This window comes from Mustela putorius, unplaced genomic scaffold, assembly GCF_011764305.1.
Source record: "Mustela putorius furo isolate JIRA1106 unplaced genomic scaffold, ASM1176430v1.1 tig00003869_pilon_pilon_pilon, whole genome shotgun sequence".
Lineage (NCBI taxonomy): Eukaryota > Metazoa > Chordata > Mammalia > Carnivora > Mustelidae > Mustela > Mustela putorius.
Window position 1 is genome coordinate 19636917 of NW_025422021.1, and position 21183 is coordinate 19658099.

The following is a 21183-nucleotide window of genomic DNA, read 5'->3' on the forward strand; positions in this document are numbered from 1 at the left end:
GCTGAGCAGGCCAATGCGGGGCTCGATCCCAGGACCCTGAGACCATGACCTGAGTTGAAGGCAGAGGCTTTAACCCACTCAGCCACCCAGGCGTACCCAATTTACTTTAGTTTACTGCTTTACTATTCTAGTTTTTCTTAAGAGTGTTTGCTTAACATTTCTAAAATACAGTATTCCTTTAATTAATAAAATAAAATCTCGGCAACCCCCAAAATTTGTGATTTTATATACTTCATGTTGTCACACTAAGGTAAAATAAATACCATTTGCTGCTGCACACTTTCTGTCTGGAAAACATTTAGGCCATATCTTCTTCTGGATTAAAAGCACTTTACTGAGCTTGCAAAGCAGTCACAGTAGAAGACATTTTTAGTTTGTTTTTAAAAGCAGTATACAAGGTTTTTCATTACTGTTATGTACAGTTAAACACTCAACGGATTTTAGTGTGGACTAGGAAAAAAGGCAACATTTTAAGACAGCCAACCATTCAGGACGACACAAGTATGAAAGCAAACTATATTATATATGTTATATATATACTTTATTAAGGGGTGCCTGGCTGACTCACACAGCAGAGCATGTGACTCTTGATCTTGAGGGTCATGAGTTCAAGCTCCATATTGGGTATAGAGCATACTTAAAAAAATAAAAGATATTATATTAAATTATATTATATAAATATATAAGATATATAAATTATATTTAATATAAATATATTAAATATATTAAAAGATATGTAAACATTATTTGTATATAATTATATAATAAATTATATATTAAATAAATTATATCATATTAAATTATCTGTATTATACTATATAGTAAATCATATTATAAATATATTAAATTATATTTAATTATATTAAATTTGTATCAGCAAAATTAGAGAAAAGGTAATAATATTAAGAGGACAGAAACACTTGACAACTTTATGTTAAATCAAAATAAAATATGATTAAATGAAATGACTAGTCTCCTTTAAAAATTTACTATTAGAAATTCTAATATAAAACAAAATTATTTTATTAGGAGCCAGAAAGGACCAAAAAGAAGTACAGTTGACCTTTGAACTATGTGGAGTTAGAAGTGTCAACCCCCATATATAAAATCAATGTGTAATTTTAAAAAAGATTTTATTTATTTATTTGACAGAGAGAGAGAGAGAGGGAGATGTCTCACAAGTAGGCAGAGCAGTAGGCAGAGAGAGAGGGGGAAGGAGGCTCCCTGCAAAGCAGAGAGTCCAATGCGAGGCTGATCCCAGGTCCTGAGCTTGACTTGAGCCAAAGGCAGAGGCTTAACCCTCTGAGCCACCCAGTCGTCTGTCCATGTGTAATTTTTGACTCCCCCAAAACTTAATTACCAAGAGCCTACTATTGACTACAAGCCTTACACATAACAGAAACAGATATTTTGTATGTTATACACTGTATTCTTGTAACAAAGCTAGAGAAAATGTTATTACAAAAATCAGGAGGAAGAGAAAATACATTTACAGTATTGTATTTGTTAAAAAAGAATCCACATAGAAGCAGACCCACTCAGCTCAAACCTGTGGTGTTCAAGCTGTGCTCTATAATTTTAACCTTTAAATTAAGATATTTACAGAAAGTCATAAAGACTATTTCGTTTTCCAAAGGACTCATTTGGGGATCAGTACCTGGAATGATTGCTTCTGATGTTAAAGGAATCTTAAAAACAAAGGGGGTGGGAGTGGAGATGAGATGAAGGTGAAGGAAGACGAAGGAAAAGAATGATAGACTTTTTATGGTTTGGCAAATAACCTGTGTCAACCTACTACTCTGAGATTTAGATTTTTTAAAAAAGATTTTATTTATGTATTTATTTGAGAGAAAGTGCAAGTACATGCACGAGTAGGGGTAGGAGCTGGAGGGGAGCAGCAGGGAGAGGGAGAAGCAGACTCCCCACTGAGCAGGGAGCCCTTTACAGGGCTCAATCCCAGGACCCTGGGTCATGACTTGAGCTGAAGGCAGCCGCTTAACAGGCTGAGCCACCCAGGTGGCCCTCTGACATTTAAATTTAATAACTGGTGTGGGTGAATTTATTTGGAAAAGATTTAATGGTAGGGGGTAAAATCTCTTACTGAGAAATTTCCATGAAGTACGTAAATTTAAGGTCTTCAACTTTTTTGGGATTAGGAACAAGGCCCCTGCATATTATTATTATTGTTGTTGTTGAAGAAAAACATTACAATTGTACTAGGCAATACAGTGCATCTTCTGTCATTTATAGCAAATAAATCTTTTGATATAGTCTGAATGAAAATTTCTGGTCTCCAGCATCCCCCCAAAAAATTTCAAAAGGGATATTTTAATATGTTAGTTCAACAAATGACAAAAATGGTGAGCAGTTCTGACATTGGGAAGCAGGGTTTATCTAGAATGGGTATAATGCATCAGTGCTATTTTCTACTGTAGCTATTTGACACAACTTTCTGTAAACAGTCATTTATTTTTCAAAAGATGTAGAATTAGTGTTGTCAATGGCAACTCCAACATTATCCCCAGAAACTCAAGACTTGCTTTTCAATGCTAAATTACTTAATAAAGACCATGAAGTTCGTGGAGCATCCCAGAGAGTAAGTAAACATTAAAAGAGGTAACTTGTACTTTTCTTTCTATTCTCAACTATTATCCAAGCGGACCCTGCACTGCAGGAAGCTGAAGCTACTGCAACTTCAAATAAGAAAGCAAGGGAACTTTGAACATTATATTTTAGGAGACTTTAAACGTTAAATCATTCAACAAATGAGTTTATTTTGAGGTACTAAAACTTAAAATACTTAACATTATGAAATGTTCCAAGTACTAGTTTGGAAATGCCGAACTTGTGGAATGAATACTGAAATAAGAGCTTTACACGTCGTACTTTTCATTTACACTTCCACTATGGCACTGGATAAGTCATTCAACTAAATCATTAAGATAAACCCATTTAAAACAGTTGAAAGATGTTGTGAAATGATTCCTTAAATTGCCTCTTATGTGAATTGGGAGAATTTTGTTTTAGTGTAAATCAATTTAAGTTTCTCATAGATGGGTATCATATAAAAAAATATATGTTCCAGGGCCAGTTGAATATGCAATGATATTTAAGGAGGGAAAAGAAAAAGTGGCTAATATTTTTGTTAGTCCCAAACCAGATTTATTCTTCATGCAAAGATAATAGAAAACTTTGTGTGTGTGTGTGTGTATGTTGGGAGTCCAGGATCTGTTAGATATCAATATCTTAAAAGAAAGAAATGTAGGCTTCCACCAATGCTTGCCTTTTTTTAATATTTAGCACTAAAAGTGAAAGCCTTTTATAAACCAATTTGAAAAATAAAGAAAACTTACAATTATCAAAATATGGATTCAACCTGTGTCCACAATCAGATGAATACATATAGAAAATGTACTATGTGTATATATATATATATATATATATTACACACACACATACACAATGGAATATTATACAGTTGATCCTTGAACAACATTGGTTTGAACTGTGCAGGTCCACTTCTACGCAGATTTCTTTCAGTATATCCAGTATACTTCTGTAAATGTATTTTCCTTATGATTTTCTTAATATTTTATTTTCTATAGCTTATTTTACTCAAAGAATACAGTATATAATACATATATAAAATATGTTAGTCGACTATGTTGTCAGTAAGGCTTCTGGTCAACAGTAGGCTACTAGTAGTTGTGTTTTTGGGAAGTCAAAAATTATATGTAGATTTTCAACTATGCGAAGGGTCAGTATCCCTAAATTACACACACACACACAATGAATATATCAACCTTAAAAAAAAAAAAAGGAAATCATGTCATTTAAGACAACATGGATGTGGAGGACATCATCCTAATGAAGCAGGCACAGAAAGACAAATATTGAATGATCTCACTTATATGTGGACTGTAAAGAAGCCAAAATCATAGAATTACAGAGTAGAAGAGTAGAATGGCAGTTGCCAGGGTTCGGGGTGATAGTGGTGGTGGGGGAAATGGTGGAGGGATGTCGGTCAAAGAGTACAAAGTTTCAGTCATGCAGGATGAGTAAGTTCTGAAGATGTATGAAGTCATGTATAGCACAGTGATTGTAGTTAATACTACCCCACTGTATATATCATTGTATGACTCTTGATTTTGGCTGAGGTCATGATCTCAGGGTCATGAGATTGAGAATCACCAGGAAGTGTGCTTGAAATTCTTTCTCTCTGCCTCTCCCAGCCCTTCTCTCTCTCTCTCAAATAAATAATTTTTAAAAAGTATATCATATTGTAAACTGAAAATATATACATTTTCTATTTGATAATTATACCTCCATAAAGCAGGGGGAAATGCAATAAAATTTAAGTTCAAAATTATGTTTTTTCTTAAAAATTTTAAGCAACTGAGGTTAGGAAATTAAATTTTGTTATGAAACTTTTAAAGATAATACTATATTCATTAATACAATGTATCACTCCTATATGGAATTTAAACTTTAAAAGGCTAACACTAAATAAAGCGGTAAGTCTGCAATGACACATTTTGAACTACAACAATGACTATCATTCTATTTCAGTGTTCATACCAAAGATTCCCTCTAAAATTTAGTTGATGCAAAAGGAATATTTATTTTTAGATGGCTGAGGAAACTGAGTGTAGCCAATACTTGATTTTGTTTCTGAATGAGGCTTGGTAAAATTATGATTTTATTTACTTACTTTTTTTTTTTTTTTTAAGATTTTTATTTATTTATTTGACAGAGAGAAATCACAAGGAGATGGAGAGGCAGGCAGAGAGAGAGAGAGAGGGAAGCAGGCTCCCTGCCGAGCAGAGAGCCCGATGTGGGACTCGATCCCAGGACCCTGAGATCATGACCTGAGCCGAAGGCAGAGGCTTAACCCACTGAGCCACCCAGGCGCCCTTTATTTACTTACTTTTAAAGATTTTATTTGAGAGGGCAAGAGAGAGCAAGAGTGTGGGGGAGGGGCAACGAGAGGAGAAGCCAACTTGCCACGCAGCAGGGAGTCCCATTCAGGACTCCATCCCAGGACCCCGAGATTATGACTCCAGCCCAAGGCAGACGCTTAACCGATTAAGCCACTCAGGCACCCCTAAAAGTATACTTTTAAGATAGAAAAGAAAGCTATGCTCTTACTTCGAACAATGTAATTCAAGAAATAAACCAGGATAAGATAGGATGGATTAGTAAAGAAAATATAAACTGTGCTTGATAAGTCTTCTACAGAAAAATGAGAAATGGAAGCCTGGCTGGCTCAGCCAGGGAGAGAGCTCTGCCTTCCGCTCAAGTCATGATCCCAGGGTCTGGCATCAATCCTTGCATTCAGCCTCCCTACTCAGCAGGGTGTCTGCCTTTCCCTCTTTCTCTGCCCCTCCCTTCTGCTCCTGCATGTCCTCCACCCTCTTCTTTCCAGAAATAAAATAAAAAGAAAGAAAGAAAAAAGAAAAAGGAGAGGGGCGCCTGGGTTGCTCTGGGTTAAGTCTCTGCCTTCAGCTCAGGTCATGATCCCAGGGTCCTGGGATTGAGCCCTGCATCAGGCTCTCTGCTCAGCAGGGAGCTTGCTTCCTCCTTTCTCTCTGCCTGCCTCTCTGCCTACTTGTGATCTCTCTGTCAAATAAATAAATAAAATCTTAAAAAAAAAAAAAGGAGAAATAAATGAGCAGTAGAAAAACAATCTGAAAACAAGAATTCACTTATCACTTAGATTACTGAAACGAAGAATGAAATGTTAAAGGAGAAACTGAGGTCGAGTATTTTTTAACAGTTTTAGATATACTGAGACAAAGATGTTAGCATAAAGTCAAGCACTGAATATGGCTAAAACAGGGAGAAAGTGAGAAAAGGGCTGAGACAAGGAAGAGATTAAGGTGGAAAGAATGACCAAAAAATTACAAAAAAGAGACTTGATGGGAATATAAAGGCATAGTAAAAAAACGTTTGAGGACAAAAGGCAAATAAAAAAATATAAGAAAATTATATTTATAAGAATTCGTGGATGTGTGAAATCCATGGTTCTCTCACCCTCATTAATATTACTGAAAATCTAGCAAAGCAAGAGGAACACAAATCCTACAAGTCTTGTCTGTTTGGCATGACACAGTGTGCCAGGCAAACTTACTGCCAGTGCAGGAACAATTTCAAGGCAAAATGGGACCCATTCCAGGGTTCTGAAGGAAGCAGCAAGAAAATAAACAATATAAGGATAAAATTAAATACCCCAATTACTTCCAAGTTCTTCACAGGATTCTGGTTTATCAATGCTACAATAAGACATTCTTTAAAAAAAAAAAGTTAAAATCCCTTACCAGTACTGTCACAATGACTATAATTTCAATTCTATTAAGTTAATTTGAAGCTAAGAGAGATTAATACTTTTCTACAGTCTGTCTTTTGAAACTTAACTGTGCATTAGGTTCCTTTTGCACATCTTTCTGAATTTATTTTCTTAAGAAGAAATATCAAATTGTGAGAATGGCTCTTTATGCAAAATAGAAAAATGAATACCTTAAATGACCAATTTATAAAAGTTGGTCCCACCCCTTCTCCAAACACTAGATTTAAAATGAACTGACTTGGAAAAATCATCTTCAAATATTAACTACAAATTTTATGTTATATCATTACCAGGTTGAACTGAAAATATCTTTATGAAAATAGCTGTTATTTAAGCAATTTGCATTTATTATTTAACTTAACTCACATAATCTTGTAAATTAGATACTTTGATTTTAAAGTTTGCCATAGAAAATAAGGCTCTGAAGAGGTCCAATAATTTGCCTACAGTCCAGTAGATGGAGTAGCTGCAAGTGGAACCCCAGATACATCATCAGTCTAGGCTCTTAACTTCTCAAGTATAGGACTTGGCTGCCAAGGCAGCTCAGTAGTAGTTAGCACGGTGAGGTGGATACAGAATGGTAACATTTACACATCGCACCAGTACAAACTAATTTTAAGATTCTAAAACCTGTCATACAACAAATACATTTCTCACTGAGAAGCAGTGATAAGCCAAGTTTTGATGTTTAAATTTTGCCTGGGAAAAAACCTTTGGTATGTCCTTTTTTTTTTTTTGTGCTCAATAATGTCCAAGTAGAAATTTACATTTGAAAATAACCTAGATAGATTTACTGGATTTCTGCCAAACCAGTTCACTTGTTGTTAGAAATAATCTGGTAGTAGTTTCTTAACTGAAATTTCATTGTTTATTTCTCAAACTTACTATTAGAAGTTAACCATGACAATGTAGAGTATCTTATCATTAATTCCATCTTCTCAAAACCTCAATTATCTTCCTACTCCCCTCCCCGAACAATATCCTAATAGAGGACTGGGCATAGTAACGGTTTTAAATCATAGCTGATTCAAACCCCTTGTCTAACAAATTTCACAATATAGATCCACTTAGGGTTGGTGTGTTCTGTTGAAATTGGGCAGAACGGACTCTCTATGTATTGAATAACTTTGGGCTGTACTCTGAACATTGTGAATATGTTGTGGCAAGATTATGCTACATGGTGCCAAGAGTGGTAATGTTTTTGCAGGCAATTAACCTGATGAAGGACAATTCAGATACCACTTCTGTCTTAGAAGCCTTAGCTGCAAACTGCTTCCTATTTGCCCCTGCACATCCATGACCTCAGGGTACATCCAGAGACTTGGCCTGAGTCCTTTCTTCTCTGGCTCTCTCCTCTCTGGGGCTCCTTCACTCTCTCTGGTGACCATGCTTATTCTGAGCTCATTCTCCTTCCTGTTTCTTCCAGGCAGAATGATGGTGGGGCTTTCTATTGCAATTTCAGCCACTGCAACTATGACCACTCTCAGGACAAAACTACAGAAAATCAGTAATTTACTCTGAGGTGACTACTTGCTCCACATTTGACTCCTTTCTAAAATATGCAAAGTTCAGTGTCCAGTTCCTTGGGGAGTTATTCCTGTGTATGTTGCCACAGTTAATACTATTTGTAGAGAGCTGGTTAGGTACTCATTCTTCATACAGAAGCTCCGACTCCCAAACTCAAGGGTATTTTTTGCTTTTTTAAAAAATTCCTTCATTTTTCTGAGCTTTCACCATAATTTTCCAGTCTTAATCACCAATCCATTGGCTTTTCCTAAAGCTGTCATTCTGTTCACTGCTGATTTGACAGTATTCACACTACTGACCATACCCTCCTCCTTGAAACATTTTTTTTGGGGCTACCAGTATAACTATTTAGGTTTCTTCTTAAGCTTTGATATTTGCATTGCCCCCTGACCAAGGCCATACAGAAAAGTGGGCATTCTCTAGGGTTCAGACATGGGTACACTGTTCTTCTCTCATTATATACTTTTCTTACCATTCATTGTCACATCAAATTTACTGAGTTTTCATTTTCTACAGTCTATATTTGCAGGCCTCCCTTCCCTATTTATTTTTTTAAATTAAAAAAAATTTTAAAGATTTTATTTATTTATTTGAAGACAGAGATCACAAGTAGGCAGAGAGGCAGGCAGAGAGAAAGGGGAGGAAGCAGGCTCCCTGCTGAGCAGAGAGCCCAATGTGATCTCTGCCCAATGCAGAGATCCCAGGACCCTGGGATCATGACCTGAACTGAAGGCAGAGGCTTTAACCCACTGAGCCACCCAGGCACCCCTTCCTTCTCTCTTTATAATCCCTCCTCTCTTTTGATCAATACCTTTTCACTTGTGTTGTCTACTGTAGACCAAATTTTAAAACATAACCTAATTACTTTTCCTCAAATATGGTTCATACTTCTAACCTTCATTTTCCTTTTTAAATACAAGGATGTTCTTAGCATCAGAAGATCTTACGGTAAGATAAAACCTTAAAGAAAGTGAGATTACACTTTCTTGGAATAGTAAAATTCAAAACAAAACTGTAGGTCTGACAAAGGGCAATAAAATGCCAAGATGTATTATCTTCTTCATGTCAAAAAGAAATAGAAAAAAAGTAGGAAGGAGAGAGTTTTAGATTCAGCTTTAGGAAAAAAGTTACCACTTTGTCCTCAAGACAAGAGGAGAAGAGAATGTTTCATCAGCTGTAGCAAGAAGGAAAGCAAGAGTTACTGCAGCTGTCTGGCCATCCTGCAGAAGTAAATTCCAGATGACACACTATAGGAGTAAGGACAAGTGAGTGAGCCCCTGCAACATTATGTGGATGCAATGTAGAGGGAGGCATACTGTTCCTAATGTTAAATAGTACAGACAATTAGGGGTAGAAATAATGTGCATAAACCCATCTGATAGGGAATTACTAAGATGAAAATTAAGTTGCAATACAAAAATCACAACACCACTACAGGTAAACAAAATGGGAGAGAGAAAACAAAAGATATCCATCTTGGATAGAAAAAAATCTTTCAGTAAAAAAACTTAGGTTTATAACACGGCAGGACTGCCTAAGTATAACATATTAGGTACAAAATGAAAAATTAGGTGAGCATTCCATGCCTCTCCCCGACCAAATTCTGTAAAATATCTTTAAGGAGACTACAAGCCCATTAAGAGCTTGTTGAAATACAATATTGAGAAAAATGCTAGCTGGAAATTCTGTGGTTAAATGAAGCTAAATGGTTGTTTTACTGTTGATTTCAGATCCCATAATATTCTTATGCCTTTAAAAACTGTCAGAAAGAATACACAGTATGTAGCATTTTATAGGTCTGGAGCTCTGTGGATACCCCAGGAAATGTATCAGGCACCACACTATCTTTAACAGATTAGAATAGGAATTCAGTTTGTTCTAGACTTAATACAATAGGTATAGAGAAATAACCAGGAGCAATATATAAGTACTATGATTTCAAGTCTAAGGATATAGCTCTCTAGGCTCAGATCTAGTTTGTGGCGACATGGCTGAACACACCAAGAGGGTTGGAATCACTGGTAAATACAGGACCTGTTCTGGTGCCCCACCTTGGGAAAATGGTGAAGATTGAAAAAAACAAGCATGCCAAGTATACTAGCTCCTTCTACAGCAAAACCAATGTGAAAAGATGAGCTTTGGGGATCTGGCCTTGTGGTTCCTGTGGGAAAACGGTGGTGCCTGGACCTACAGCACCACTTCTGCTAACACCGTAAAGTCTGCAGACTGAAATAGTTGAAAGACCAGTAGGAGCTCCACCATTTGAAACAGTGCTAGCCCATAATAAATGGGTTAATTTATGTAACAACAACATAAAGGATAAAGATGTAGAACAATTATTTAATAAATGTGAAAAGGACTGAGGAACAAGCAATACAACTTCTTTGCATAAATAAGGATTCCTCAGGAGATGTATTCTTACAGCATGACATTATTTCAATAGAAGGAAAAGTAACTGGGGTGCCTGGGTGGCTCAGTGGGTTAAAGCCTCTGCCTTGGGCTCAGGTCATGATCCCAGGGTCCTGGATCAGGCTCTCTGCTCAGCAGGGAGCCTGCTTCCTCCTCTCTCTCTGCCGGCTTCTCTGCCTACTTGTGATCTCTGTCTGTCAAATGAATAAATAAAATCTTCTTAAAAAAAAAAAAAGGAGAAGTAACTTACTGAGAAAAAGCTGTATTTTTCTAACAGAAAATCGTAATCTCGTAAAAGCTGGTTCCCAAAATATGGCTTAGTATCCCAGAGATCTTTTCAGGGTCCTGAGATCTTTTCAGGGGATCTACTTTTGGGAGAGAAATCTACATAGAACCTGAGTGTCCCTGCACATTTTTGCTGCATATGCCAGGAATACAAGGCTCTGACTGTTATTTACATGGGATAGTTCTCGGGATTGTGTTTGTAGGGGGTAAACCTGAAAGATAATGTTTCCTTGGACAAGGAACAGGCTGCTGACTGTTTGCTATAAAATGATAAATCTCCCAAGCTTAGGGTTTCTCACCTTTGATGCAACTCATGCGTATGCAGGCATCCATCTTGGTCTCACTGCATTACCCTTCCCCATCCCCAGGAGGGACCAAAGCAAATAATAAAGCTCTTGCTTGCTGTGCTGTGTATAATAAAGATCTTTTTCTCTGATTCAGGAGTCTCGTTTCTTAGAGCATCCCTGAAGCAGTAACCGGCTAACTTATTAGCTAGTAAGTAGGGGAAGATCAAATCCCTGACCCTGAAATCCATGGAGTCAACTCTTATTACAACACTATTAGATGTTATTTGCCTTTTTTACTTTGTTGGCCTTTATACTAATGACGCACAAACAACAGTGAGTGAAAGTGCCAGTGAGTGAAACTGCAGGCACCTGAGTATGATTGAGGCCATGGAACTAAACTGGAGTCACTGTACTCTTCAATGCCACACATTCAGTAAAAAAAGGATCCCTGGGGGGGGGTCCTAAGCTTTCTTCTTGATTCGACAGTAAAAATTATTAATTTTACTAAATTTTGATCCCAAGTTATTAGCTTTTAAATACTGTGTGAGATAAAACAGGAAATACAGACAAATTCTGTTCATACCAAAGTACAAAGGTTGTCTTGGGGACTAGCACTGGTTCAACTGTTTGAGTTGCAAGCTGAACTAGTCACTTTTTTAATGGAATGCCATTTTCACTTGAAAAAAATGACTGACATGTAAGCTATGGTTATTCAGACATTCTCAAAAGCAAATGAAGTTAGCTTCTCACTTTCAAAATAACAACTGACAAGATTTGTTGTCCATGAAAAAAATTTAAGTTTCTAAGTGAAAATTAAAAGCTTGGGGAATGTATACCTGTTACAGTAAGCTTGACAATGGCCCAATCCTTAAAATACTTTTATGATGATATCAGTATGATATTAAATATGATTTTTAAGCATTATATCATAGTCAATATTTGTAAGATCTGCATAGCTCCAATATTCTCCAAATAACCAATTCATGATGCTACAAAATCACATAGGTTAAAGATCTAAAGTACAAACAGACCACTGGCTTTTAAAGCAGTAGAAAAGTTCACTGGTTTCAGCTTTTATATTGCAATTAACAATTAACAGACTACTACTTACTGAATTTTGGCATGGTATCAAAAGAGAATAGCTGCAATTTCTAAAAAGGTTATTAAAATATTCTTCCCTTTCCCAATTATGTATCTGTATGAAACTAGATTCCACATAATTCAACCAAAAAACAAAACAACAGATAACAGATCAAATGTAAAGGCATTTCATAATGCTGAAAAACAAATGTTTTCAAAACAAATTTTGAGATTTTTAGGATGACACATTATAATGTAAGAGAAAACTAGATTGTATGGGGAGGCTAGTACTAACCTACTAAGGCTGACAGAACAGAATTTCATGATTGGGTCAAGAAAAATCATGGCTGAGCAGAGTATATGAACTCTGTTTTGTGGTGTCTAGAGAAGAGCAGAAAAAAGAAAAATGGGAAATGTGAGGAAAGGGCTTAAAGGGGGGAAGGGGGAAGGAAGCAGAGAAAAGCCATCACTAGAAATAATCAAATTTGCTGAAAAGCCCGGGAAGAAAATTTAAAAAGTGATAAGCCATTTCTCATCTTTTTCCTTTCCTCAAAAATTACTTCCATTATTATAAAAACAAAAATCCTAAAATGACATATTGAATTAAAAAAGAGGCCCAGAACAGGAAAGGGCTAGGCTGGATTAACAATTCAGATTTAGAGGGGTACCTGGGTGGCCCACTCAATTAAGCATCCAACTCTTGATTTTGGCTTGGGTCATGATTTCAGGGTTATGGGATCAGGCTCCACATTCAGGGGGAGTCTGCTTGAGATTCTCTCTTGCCCTCTCCCTCTGCCCCTCCCTGCTATGCACGCTCTCTAAAATAATAAATGAATAAATCTTAAAAAAAAATTCAGATTTGGAAACAATAAAAATTTCTGCCACAGAAATTTCAAAGTAAATATTAAAATGCTTCGGATATCAACATATTTTTTTTTGCTTCTTAAGTCTCTGATATATTTATTATACTTGAGAAAAAACTCTGAACTTTAATGAATGAACTGGCTGAGGATAGTTTTTCTTCCTTCCAATTATTATTCTACCAGAGGGTCTGCAAACAAAGACCAGTCTCCAAAGAAAAGTCATACAGAAGTATTACACATTAAAAGAAGGTACATTCAATCCAGTCTCTAGTAACAAAACTAGGGGGACTAGGACATTAGCTCTCACCGAGAAGGCAGAGTAGGGTGCTCACACACATTTTCTCTGATCCTACATAAGCCCCACCTTAAGCTGCCATGTGCCATTGTATAGATGGTATAATCACTACTTCTATCTAATAAAAGATGATGAAAAGAGAGAACTGATCATCAAAAGAATACAGGAACTCTTTTTTAACCAAGGTGAGTAATATAACATAAATGAATTTATTTCAAGTTCCTCTCTTAGAAAAGGTACTCTGTTCAGGTGATGTAAGCCAAATTTGACTTCGCCACAGAAATCATTTGATAGTTACTACATATCTTGACTAATGGTCTGATTTCTAACTTTTAGTCAAATGATGAAAAACATATGACAATCTATTTTTTAAATAAACATGTAGATTTATTTTAAATCAGTTCAGTACATGATACAGACTGGTCTTGCAGTTTTTAATGGACTAAAATAGAAATTTCTAAATACAGCAGTGTCTGCCTGAGCAACAAATATATGTAAGGCAAAGCAGGTGTTGTTGTTTTTAAGTAGGCTCCACACGCAGGGTGGGACCCAACATGGTGGGTGAACTCAGGGTGACCCTGAGATCAAGACCTGAGCTGAGATCAACAGTCAGATGCTTATGCCCCAAAATAAGGTATTTCAACAGAACAGTATCTATATGAAGAAGAAAAATCTGAAAAGGTTTCTATATACCTTTTAGCTAAAAAAAAAAAAGAAATCAAACAACCCAACCAAATTATTAATGGCTGCAGATATTAACCTGCTAAAGGTAGTGGGGAAAGGCTGTGAGTTCCATTTTAAGAGCTCTTCTTGCAAAACCTAACTGGTTTCATGTTATGGTTTTGTTGTTAGAGCGGTATTTAAAAATTATAGATGGGAGGCTTTATCAGCTGCATTTTCACAAAAATTGCTGTATGTACTGACATTAATATCTATCAAGGTATTCATAATCACAATGGTCTATTATAAAGCTTTTATAATGCATATAAAACCAGGTACTTGGACAATATATGGCCACTTGACAAATATAGTTTAAGTGACTTGCAATAGAAAAGAGAAACTATAGGTGGCCTAAACTCAGAGAGATCCTAAGTGGGCACTGCATCTGAAATCCGGTATATATAACAAATGAACAGTTCAAGGATGGGGATACTATCCAAGATGTAGACTTGTGAAGCTAGGATTTTATAAGTTACAGAAGTCCAGAGAGTAAAGCAGGGTTAAAGTTCATAACCTGTCTGCTGAAACTGTCATACACACAACTAGAGTAATACAGCAAATGTCTCTCACTGAAGTACCATCGATAGAATAAAGTAACAAAATGGTGGGAAGCATTCTGTCTTCTGTAGTCATGATTATGTCATTTTAAAAAGGTTATAGTAAATGAAATGCTGTTTCAAAATCCCAGTTTTAGCTAACTTAGTTAATTTATGTATATATGTATATACGTATGTATCTATGTATGTAATTTGGCACCCAAATGGGGCTTGAACTCATGACCCCCAAATCAAGGATCACATGCTCTACTGACTGAATCAGCCCGGCACCCCAGCTTTCAGTTTACATAATGTTCTTCAAAGTGGCCTGTAATAATTTTGATTCTTGCCTAGAAATTTTTTTTCCATTAAAATCTTGCAGAAAATCTACATATCTCCATAGATTACCAAAAATACGCATTTAAGAATATGTTTTCCTTTCTCTACTTGAACTAAATGTTGAGTCCCTGCAAGCCTATCTTCAGCTCACCAGGAATTTTTATTTTTAAATTAAGGTCCTACATGTTTTATCTGTACCATAAAATTATAATGTTTCATTTTATCATATAATTAAGACTTCTCATTGTCTTATAATGTTTGCTATTGCTTAACGTCTCCAAATCCTTGTTTCGCCAACTAGGTTATACAGTTCCTTAAAGGAGGTGGATCTTGTCTTACTCTTTTTTTGGCATTTCTGTCTGTGACTAGCAAGACTAGGCAAATAGGAGGAGTTCAAACACTTCTTGCCTAAATGACTGACAAGTGAATTTTTAGACATCATCTTTCTTCAAACATGACAGAGCCTCTGTATATACTAGAATTGCCAGGTACAGTGCATGTGATTTCCTTACTGTTAGCACTGATGGCAGCTCCACAGCTCCATCACTGTTTCACTCTTCTAGACCCACAAAATCTTTGGGCTCCTCAAAGCTACCATATCCACTGACCTAATCATAATGACAGGTAACATTAGAAATGTGCCAACTAACTGGCATCTTTCAGTAACAACTGCATTCTCTGTATTTTTATACTTTGGTTTCAAGCATGTAAGTCAGATGAAAAAAGACATGTATAAAGAATAAACTAGATATATATGCAGAAAATCAAAAGTAAAGCAAAAATCAGCTCTTTGGACACATAAACACATGAGCTCTATTTAAAATAGTTAGAAGTTCAAATAAACTCACACTATACTTTGTATCCTGGATCCTCAACTCTGAAATGGCTTTACAACAATCAGTAATGCCATTTTTTTTTTTTTTTAACTAAATCAAGACTTTAAGCCAGATGGCAGAGACAGTATCTTTGTTCTTCCAGTGGCTTGCAATGTCAGGTACACATGCAGTGCAGTAAATGAATGAGTGAAGAGAATTTACCACTATTACCGAATTCTTCTATGTATTCTATATTATTGCTCTCTACATATTTTCTTGCATCCAAATACTCTAATCCAGACTTTTGTGTAACTTCCACAAAAATAAAAAATAGGATCGAAAGATGAGAGCACACAATATTTGTTAAACCCTGGGCAGCTAGAACAGTATTTAGTTTGGCAACTTAAGTGCTTTCCAGAAGCAGAATTACAGAAATCTCTTATTTCCAAGATCTTAAAAGTGACCCAGTGTATTACAATCCTGGCTTTTAAAAAAAGTAAATTAAACAATACCAATTCATATTTACATTAAGACAGACAATTTGTTATTTAAATAACTGCTCTCATGACATGATACTATGTTTGACAATAGTGTTCTACAAATAACAGAGTAGTTTTGTGAAGAATAAGTATGTATATTTTTGTGTTATTTGATTTCCTACATATTCTCAAAAAATTTTAAAAATATTTTACTTATTTATTTGACAGACAGAGATCACAAGTAGGCAGAGAGGCAGGCAGAGAGAGGGGGGAAAGCAGGCTCCCTGCAGAGCAGAGCCCAACGCAGGGCTCGATCCAAGGACCCTGGGATCATGACCCGAGCTGAAGGCAGAGGCTTTAACACACTGAGCCACGCAGGTGCCCCCATATTTTCAATTTTTAAAATTGGCTACGAGAAAAGAGTAACAACAGGCAACAGTTTCTTGGTTCTTTAAAACACCGCTCAGCTATTCTCTGGAAAGTCTACATTCATGTTTAGAATTTTTGAAATTGTTCTTAAGAGGAGAAGCTATGGTATTTTTTTTCTTCTGAGATTAACAGTGATAGGATTCAGGAAGTTGAATTTACTATTAAATTCTGCCAAGGTCCTCTACTTTTTTTCACTAGTTTTTATCATATGAATTAAATATTACACCCCACACCCGTGCTCTTTGGTACCCTCTTCTGTATACCACAATCTACAATCCCATGATACTTTTAAAATACATCTACAAAATCTCTGGTACTCTTCCTTTCAAGAAGAGGAGCTTATTTCCTTGCCTCTGGAGCATCTCTTAGCTTATTTCTACTGAGCAGAATAAAGTGAAGGAAAGGTAGGTGAATATTAGAGACTAAATCATAGAAAGCACTGAGGTTTCCTTCTTGCACTCTTGGATCTCTTACTTTTTTACTTTGAAGAAGTTATTGGCCAGGTTGTGAGGAAAGATCCACAGGGAGAAGTCTCCTGCCAACAGTCATGTCAGTGAGCCATCTTGGAAGTGGGTCCTTCAACGACACCAACCCTTTGGATGACTGAACCCCTTGCCCATGTCCTGACTTTAATCACATGAGATCTTGAACTAGAACCATCTAGCTAAGTGACTCTCAAATTTCTGACCCACAGGTCGTTGAGATAATAATATTTGTTGTTTTAAGCTGGTTAAGTTTGGGGGTAAAATTTGGGGTCCTTTATTGTATGATGGATGATGCAATGACCCTTCACCAAAATAATGTCTCATCAATAAAGACCGTGCAAACTTTGGTGGCGTACAAGAAGTGCAACTCAGGGGAACCTGGGTGGCTCAGTTGGATAAGTGTTCAACTCCTGGTGCTGCTTAGGGTTGTGATCTCAGGATGTAGGACTGAGCCCAGTGTCAGGCTCTGCACTGGGCATGGAGCCTGCTTGGGGTTCTCTCTCGCCCTCTGCTCCCCTCCCCCAACCCTGCCAAAAAAAAAAAAAAAAAAGAAGAAGTGAAACTCAGGTTTTCGTGAAATGTTCTCCTAACGCTCTGAACATATAAACAGAGTACTAAGGGTCATTCAATTATACAGGCTCTGCTGTCTTGACTTTTTTTTCTTTTTTTAAAGATTTATTTTTAGAAAGAGCACCCATGTGTATGTGCATGGCTGGGCACTGGTGGGGTGGAGAGATGATTTCAAGCAGACTCCCCGCTGAGGATGGAGCACTATGCAGAGCTTAATCTCACAAACCTGAGATCATGACCTGAGCCAAAATCAAGAGCCCGACGCCTAACTGACTGAACCACCCAGGCACCCCTTGACTTCTTTATGTCCTTTGAGAAGTCAAAGGACCCTTGCATGCTCTGTGTAGGAACACCATGAACAGAGGTTAAACTATAAATTTCATGTTTCCCAAATAAAATTTTCTAAAAGAGCTTCTTTCTCCTCAATATACCCGTTTCCTCCATTCTTTGTCTCATTTGCCAAGGCACTCAAAATTGGTATTCACCATAATGTCAAAGGGTCTTTCCCCTGTGAAATATCCTAACCAAATCCTGAACAAAATATATAGTTTAAAGAAAACAAATCCTCAAACCACTCACAAAACTGAAGGAAATGACTGTGGGTGATTAGTAACTTTGTGTTATTGGTTCAAAGCCTATCTATTAACTTAGTAATTCATTACAGAGGCTAGGCCAACTGACTGGGAATGTGATTTCTGGAAATCATTCAGTTTCTAAGAAGACCAATACTATAAAAGTATACTGAAAATAGAAAAAAAATGAACTATACCTTTATCTTAGCCATTTCTGCATCATGTCTTGCAGTTTTGTTTTTTTTTAATATTTTGTTTAATTATGAGAAAGAGAGAGAGAGAGCACAGGTAGGCAGAATGGCAGGCAGTGGTAGAGGGAGAAGTAGGCTCCCTGCCAAGCAAGGAGCCTGATGTGGGGCTCGATCCCAGCACGCTGGGATCATGACCTGGGCCGAAGGCAGCCACTTAACTGACTGAGCCACCCAGGCATCCCAGTCTTGCAGTCTTTATATGGAGAGAAATACTTTTATAAAATCACAACTGATAACCAATATATTTCCTCATTTTGGAAAAACCCTGATGTATCCCAAATTAAAGTTCTTTAGGAACGGATTTCCCTTGTATTAACTAAAATTAATTATAACTCAGTATGTATAGCTCAATATATATGCCAGTTGAAAAGATTTTAATTTCAATTACCTAATTAGGCAGTATTTTTCTAAATGAAGCATAACTTTACAATATACAGCCAGCTCTCAAATATTCAATAAATCCAATTTATTCATTCTTTTAGAATATATTTACTCTTCTTTTTAATTTGTTATATATTTAGTGCTCATGAGCAGTTTGGCTCCAGATATATAAAGATTAAGAAAGCTGAAACACAAGACAGTTAATTTTTATTTTTATTAAATGGTTACAGTATAAGAAGACTGAGTTGATGAGTTATTCAAAGTATTAAATATGTGGCTGTCAGATAAATGTTTCTCTCACTAGTAAAGATCATTATGAGAACTCACTGAACTTAGATTTATTTCTTACTTGGAACTTTTTTTCCCTCTATTGTCTGTCTACAAATTAAAGTTACAATTGATGCAACATTATTTCTTTAGAAATAAGTCATGTCTGACATAATTTCTGTTACTTATATTTAACGTTAACTCAGGTGTCTAGAAATATATTTTACAAACAAAAGATATCTTATAAAAATAAAGCAAATGTATTTTAAAAAAGAATTCTGTTGAAGTCAATGCTTACTGACTGAAAAATAAACTCTAAAGCTTTCATAAGCAATGACAAATTAACCAAATAGAAAATAAATGAAATTATTAATATATCTAAGAGCCTTTTACATCATCCCATTTGTTCTAAGCAAGACTAATCTTTTCAAAAATACCTTCTCTATATTTTGAACTAGAGATGCTAGATAATAATCTTCAAAGAAATATTATAATTGGAATATAGGAATTTTGAATGAAGATTAATGGTAAATGGTAAATAATATTTAGAAGTCCCTGAAACAGGGAAGTAGAATGATAGTTTACTTAAGCACTAAATTTGTAAGTTGCCATTGTACAGTAGTTCAATTATTTTGTAATATACTATAATAGACCCAATCATAAAATTGCATTTCAGAAGTCAGAAGTCACTGTTTCTGAATCTTATTTTTGTAAAATAAACCTAAACATATTCCAGTGCCAGGGTTTCTTGTGTTTATCAGCATTTTCAGATAAATGGAAACTGCAAAGGGGAGGGGGAGAGATGAATGATCCAAATAAAAAAACAAGAATGATTAAAAAAAAAAAAAATAGAAACAGGAGATACTTTAGAGAACTTCCCATTCTAAAATTTTTATACAGAGAAATGTATCTAGATATATTTGATGTTAAATGAAAACAAGTTAAGATAGTCTTAGTTATGGGCCTGGTAATTGAATAATCTTGGCACGCAAAACTAAAATCTTCTACCTTACCTAGAAGAAATGAAATAAACAGAGCATTCTTGACTTACTTGGTTTTGCAGATGTTAAGAATCCTCATTTACTGGGAGATCTTATTTTATTCAAAAGTGGTTTCATGCTACTAAAACCTAACTCATTAAAAAAATTCCTTTTTAAACATAACATTTCAATGATTCATAAAAAGAGGGAGAAAAATGCATCTGTATGTCTACTACCTTGATTTAACAAGTGTTAACATTTTGCTTCAGCTCTTTTCTCAAAAAAAAAAGAAAAGAAAAGAAAAAAAACTTGTAGATAAAACTGAAGCCCACTTTATTCCCTTCCAGAATCACACTCTTCTTTCTCCAATTGTAGAGGTGATCATTTTTCTAAAAAAGTGGTGTAACTTTCCTTTCCATGTTTCTACACTTCGACTACATACTTAAGTTTTTATAAATAATGTCATTTTGTATTTCAAAAAATTTACATAAATTATTCCCATTTTATCATTTTATAATTTCTACTTTTTATTCAGCACTGTTTCTGAAATCTAGGCATACTAATATATATTTAGTTAATTTTAATTTTTCTAAAGTGTTTCTCATAAAGGTGTTATTCTGCTACTGATGGATGTTTAAGCTGTGTTTCTAAGTAATGTAGCTTGAACATCTTCTATATATCTCCTTGCAGATATAGAATGTTCCTTTTATACTGTTTCTTTTTGCTTAAACTGGTTAGGTGGATATTTAAAAAAAAATTAAGCATAAGCAATTGAAGAAAAAAACCAGAGTGTTGTTTCTAACTCAGAATCATCTATGCCTTACTATCTACCTTTAGTTAAATGCCTATGATACAGAAAAGAAAATACCAGGAAACATGAAACAAACCTAAGCCTTTATTTTACTTGGAAATAGTGCTTCTATTTAGAAACATTGTAAGTCATTTGTTTGTGTATAAACAGAATTTCTGTTTAAATTCCGATTGTGGGGGTGCCTGGGTGGCTCAGTGGGTTAAGCTGCTGCCTTCGGCTCAGGTCATGATCTCCGGGTCCTGGGATCGAGCCCTGCATCGGGCTCTCTGCTCAGCAGGGAGTCTGCTTCCCTCTCTCTCTCTGTCTGCCTTTCTGCCTGCTTGTGATCTCTCTGTCAAATAAATAAAATCTTAAAAAATAAATAAATAAAAATAAATTCTAATTGTGGATCTACCTCAGGAAAATAAAACAAGATGCATTATGTATTGGCATCTGAATGTTGCTTTTTGCAGAAGT

General features: G+C 35.7%; 1 protein-coding gene across 7 annotated transcripts in view; it reads right to left on the bottom strand.

The window, feature by feature from the left end:
* The window catches only part of TANK (TRAF family member associated NFKB activator), an 88377-nt gene that overhangs the window by 12053 nt on the left and 55141 nt on the right, over positions 1–21183 (bottom strand). The window lies entirely within an intron of this gene.